Consider the following 6000-nt stretch of genomic DNA (forward strand, 5'->3'; position numbering starts at 1 on the left):
TTCATGGAGAGATCTCCAGTGATTCCCTGAACCCCGCAGCCAGTTTCATTTCAGCGCTTTTCTAAACATCACCTCTCAAAGCTCATTCCCAAATAAAAGACAACATGGAAAGAAAAACAGGACAGCAGCAGAAAAAGGAGGAAATGTTATTTAAAAGGTACCAGACCGCAGCATTTTCCACTGATATTATTACTCCTTGCCCATTCCAAAATATATATGGGCTGCAGGCCAAGAATGTAAAAATAAAACACACAGACTCAACATCTGGAGCAAACTGAACAAAACCCTCATTTAATCTGTACTGAATACTGTATTCTACCATTCTACCACTGGCCTGTCTCACTTCTTGACACACACACGTACTTATATTCATGCATATACACACATACTTTGTCACAAATGCAAACCCAGCACATACTGTACATATACAGGTCTGCAGACTCCATGAGCACACGGTTCAGAGTGTGCTGTGTTACTTTGGACTGGTGCTTATTTAGCACCTTTCTACTCAGTGGAGCACTCAGTGCGCTTCCTTACTACAAGTCTCATTCACTCAATAACACACACATTCATACAGTACTTTTAACTACACATAAGCACTTTGGAACATTCACATACACACACACACCTGCCCAAGGACACTTTGGTATGTGGACTGGCGTAGTCCACTGACCTTCCACATGGTAGATCCCCTGCTTTGGCACCTGAATTATCCTAATAGTTAATTACACATAATATTACAAAGCACAAGCCTTTTGATTTTGTTTTGACGAATACATACATTTATTTACAACTTGTTAACATATGCTGAAAAAAGTTTTAAAATAAAGCTGGGGGGGGGGGGGGGGGGGGATACAATAAAGATTGACGAAACTTCAAAACTTGCCTTTAACTTCTCCATTTTTTCAAAGATGTTTAAAATGCTTCTACTGCTACGCAACAAAAAAATAACAAAAAAACCCACAAAGTTGATTGTCAATTCACCAAGCTTCATTTTACAAATTGTAAACTATTACAAAGTAAAATGTCACTTATGTCGCTTGATGGTGCAACTCTGTTTGACATGGTAAACTGAACCTGTTATGCCTCTTTTGTGCATAGGCGAAGGCGGTCCTCTGCAGTGTTTGTTGTCAATAGGGGCAGTGTCAAAAACATGTGATACAACCTGTTTGTGGGCCACTCTTGCTTGTGCTGTTGGTCCATCAGCCAGCTGCAGAGAAGAGCGACGTTACAACACATAAAGAGCTGAAGTGAAACAGAGTGGTAAAAACAATAAGGGCCCACTGGAGCCACTGTCTGTACTTTTCGTCCTGTGTTTTTAATGTGTCAGGATTTTTTTGCTCTTCTCCCGTTCTTCTTCTGTCGCGCCTTTTCTTAATCCAGCCCTTCATCAACCAATCATCAGTAAACCAATGCCTGGGTAATTTATGTCCAGCAACCTGCAGTTGAGATTTTGGGGGACTGCACAGGAGCATGTTTGCGACGGATGACACACTTCTCTGTTTGCTGTCCAAACACTAATGCGTACGCGGATGGACACATTTGCAGGACCGTAAACTACACATCAGTCAGAGATGTTGTGGCATCACTGCTTTGAAAGTGACCAATCACATTAATATCATTCTTTCTTTGAGCTCTGCCCTCTAAACTGTCAAAAGTTAGAGTGATTCACGTTAGCAGAATTCAGCTTTGAGAGCCGAGCTCCCTGCGAGAGTGTGAATCTGCTGCGGGACTCGCCTAGTACACACCCCCACTGAGTGATGGCTTCTTTGTGTGCTCCTGCAGGTTGTTTAATTAACCCATGAGGAGTTTAACTGCATGAGTGGCAATGAACTGAGGTTTTGCAGACACATGACCACAAGCTAAGGGATGTTAACTTGTCCATGGTTTTGGACATGTGACAATTATGGTGACAATCTGGGATCTGGAAGTGAATAAGGCCCCCTGTTACATAGGATTAGAGACTGGTCTGCAGCCTCCTGGCAATCACGGCCATGAGGCAAAAATATGAATTTCCTGACCTGTTGACAGATCTTTGTTGTGATTGCTATGGTTGCTAGCATATTGCTGCAGTTGTAGGAAGTAGAAGATTTGTCAACAAATACTGTCCAGCTAAATGGAGACAGTTTACCTTCAAAGTAAACGTGAACTGCAGTGTGAGGCACAACTTCTACTCTGAAGGCAGAGTAACCTTCTATATTTCTGGTTTTGAGAACATGCTTTACTGCCTCTGGGCTAGTAGTTAGTGATTATTTGCAGACAAACGTGGAAAACTACAGCCAACTGTGGAAATCTGCTAGCAACCAAAGCAATCACAGATGGTTTTTAGGTGTAGCACCTTCCCAGAGACAGCTAGCAGCCTCCAGGAGTCACTGCCAAGCAGTCAGAGAATACATATTTTTCTCCTAGCAAACGGTTGTTGTTGTCATGTCTGATTTGGTGGACCACTCTTCAGCAATGTGTGCATGACATCACAAGCCTCGAGACCCCAGTAAAACTGAATTATTTGCTTGCAATTATCTTTTATCTTGCGTGCTACTTTTGACACAAACATAATTTTATATAAATGCAAATCCAGATGTACCAGATTTTTGTTTATACACAGATCAGTCTTGCTAACATTAGGCAGGCTATAAGGCCTAAATAAAAGGCTAAAGGTTTTTGTTTCTGTCCTGTCTAGACCAGCAAACCAGAGACACTGCATCTGTTCCAGAATCATAGATCTCTCATAAAAAAAAAAAGATTAACCTCTGCACTCTACAGGCATTTCCCTGGGTCCATCATTACAGATGCATGTTGTGCAGCTGAGCTTTGTTTAAAGTCAAAGAATTTTAATTTAAATTCTAGCCAACAGTATGACTTTCCAAAGATACCAGATATGTCAAACACAGTCAGGTTATAAAATGATGCAACAGGGAGCTTGAACTTTTCCATGCAACTATAAGAAACTGGAATTACCGCCCCACACTTGTATGCTTCTGCCAAACATTGAAATTGTAGTGTAAATCCAGCATCGGTCCAGACTCATATGTAGTAAAAGGCCACAGAGACATTTACCTTTGACCACATAACTCCAATCATATCATTCTTAAGTCTCAGAGAATCCTAGTCGCAGCTGTAAAGAGAAATTCCCTCCAATTCTTCCAGAGGTCGTCATCTCACAGTGGAGCTTTGATGACAAAAATCATTTGCATTTCAAGAGGTTTGTATGAAATGAATAGCTATTGCATCCATTAGAACTGAGCCTACATTTTGTTTCTTTTCACTTTGCATAATAGAGACATGAAATTTAAGCATATAATAACAATCTTCATCAGTTTGTCTTCAAATCAAGAAAAAGTTTCGTTTAAACTCATCAAACTATGTGGGGGAAAAGGAGAGGATGAATGAAACTTGTAAAGCCTATGTTGTGCTCAATAAAGCTGTCTTCACACAGACGCTGCAGCCCTGAACCTTTTTAGACATCACCATTCAGAGCTGCCTGTGAGAATGTGGTATTTCATACTGAGTCAGTGAGTCAAAACCAGGTAACATTGACAGTGTGGAAGGACTATTTCCTGCTCCCTGCTACATCTGCAAAAGGAGAAGTGTTTAAAATTTCCTGACCTGATTTTCCTGAAACTGTCCAAGGTCCGTGTGTGAAAATGGCTTACAATCGAATGAAGATTGACAGGATGGCAGTGATGCAACGGCTTATATCAAACTGCGCAAATGCACGCACAAATTTTGAAGTACAAAGGGGAGAACAAATGAGAAGCAGGAACGAGTCTGCTCGTGGAGACAGAACTGTCAGGTCAGGTTTAAAAGCACAAAGTGTGTGTGAATGTTCATATAAATGTGTGCATGTGTGTGTTTTGTCTCTGAGCATCTGATAACCTGTAACCTGCAAACTCAATCCAGCTCTGCAGTGAGAGCACAGTTTCATACAAAACCAAACATACCTATATGTATTACAGATGAGTTTCAAGGCTTACTATTACTATAACCCAAAGCAGCACCAGGAATTACACAACGCAGTTTCAGGATATATATAAATTCACAGAGCGTTGTCTTCAGACTACAAGACGACTCCTAAAGAACTTCTATCTAAAGTTTTGACTTCATTGTTACCAATGATGTGCAAAAGAACAAAATGAAGCTATGGACTAATCACTCGTGACCTCATCTCTCATACACAGGCATTACACGCAATGTCTTGCTGCAGGCTCTTTGTGGAGCACAAGACTGATATAAGAAATAGAGATGCACTTATCAATCAGGACAGGTACAAGCATTTCCCCTGACCGCTCCGTTTCATGCATGCACAACACATGCACAGCCAAATGTTAACCTATCATTAGCGTGGAACCTCCTCGCTGTAAGTGAAACACAAGTAAACAACCACAAAAGCATTCGTAACAACAATCACCTCACTAAACATGGACATTTTAAAGACGCTACCACAGGCGTGACTAAAGCTAAAGTTACCTCAGAGGCAGCCACAGCTGAGCAGCCTCAGTATGAGCAGGCAGTTATATGGAAAATTATGGAGACAAGTCCTCTTCTTCTTCTACTTGCAGCTGCTCCCTTTAAGGGTCGTGGATCATTTGCCTTTATCTCACCCTCTCCTAAGTATCCTCCTTTGTCACACCAACCCTCTGAATGTGCTCCTTCACTGCAGTCATAAATCTTCTCTGTGGTCTTCCTCTTTTCCTCCTGCCTAGCAGCTCCATCTTCAGCATCATTTGTCCAGCATATCCACTATCCCTCCTCTGCACATGTCCAAACCAGCCTTGCCTCTCTGTCTCCAAACTGCTCTACCTGAGATGTCCCTCTAATACACACATCTGTAATGTTTGCATCCTGGTCAACCCCAATGAAAATCTTAATATCTTCAACTCACTTTTCTTTTCGTTAGTGCCACTGTTTTCAAACCATACACCACAGCAGGTGTCACCACATATATTTATCTTGTAAATTTTGCCTTTCACAGTTTTGGAGACTAGTACAAAAAAAGAGAATAGAGTGAATGTCCTGTTATCTGGGGAATTTATAAAACATACTGGAAAATGGTCATCTGCAATCCAGCTAATAGACTCACTGATTTATATGCTGAGTTTGAGTTGCAAACAGTTCTGTGCTGCTTTTGTATCACTTAACAAACATAAGGCTTTTCCACATTCATTTTCCCCCAGAATTAGTATTAGCTTCACCAGTATGAATTACTTTAGGTTTAAATTTTTGTGTCTGCAGGAAATCACACAACATATGCAAACCTGGGTGGAGCTTGTGTGCTTAAACGTGATAGGTTTGCAGTAGTCATGGTGATTAAATCAATTTTATTTATTTATTTTTTAATTTCAGACATTGGCAGTGTCATTATGTCGAGGCAGCCAATGAGAATATATAACCCTTTTGTGTTTGTGGTGCATCTTAGAGGGATAAGCACAATTTGCTTTAGCAGGTAACAATCCCAGGAATTTCAAATTGATATCTCAAAGCACTCGGCAGTTTATAAAATTTGAGGTTTTTAGAGCAGAAAATCAATGGAGCATTATGTCACTCCAAGATGTGTCTTTATCAAGATAATTACAAAAATGAACACTTAATGAACACACGGCACCACGTATGGGTACAAGCCGTCATCTTTGCTTAGATGATGACGACTCTGTCATGTGTCGTCTTCGTGGTTTTTACTGCAGCTGCATTTCTCATCACCCACAAATATAATATATATCGGACAGTAATAAGATTCTGTGTTTTTGTTCTTTGTTTTCTATAAGTGTCCCTGTATTTTTGCCGCACACCTTCCTGATCGACCTTTTCTTTTCCTGCATGTTTGTTTCAAGTGGAATCTTCACCATCTTTCCTTCTCTCTCTCCTTCACATTCTCTCCCGTCCACCCCTCCTTCTCCAGCTCCAGTTAATTCATGAGCAGCATCATGATTGAATATTAATAATTCACATCAGCTCTCCCTGATGACTCATTACAACTCTTCAAATGGAGAGGGAGGGAGACAG

This window comes from Diplotaxodon limnothrissa, linkage group LG5 (genome assembly GCF_057381915.1).
Source record: "Diplotaxodon limnothrissa isolate DT_005_m linkage group LG5, D_limnothrissa_male_GT1.1, whole genome shotgun sequence".
NCBI classification, from domain to species: domain Eukaryota; kingdom Metazoa; phylum Chordata; class Actinopteri; order Cichliformes; family Cichlidae; genus Diplotaxodon; species Diplotaxodon limnothrissa.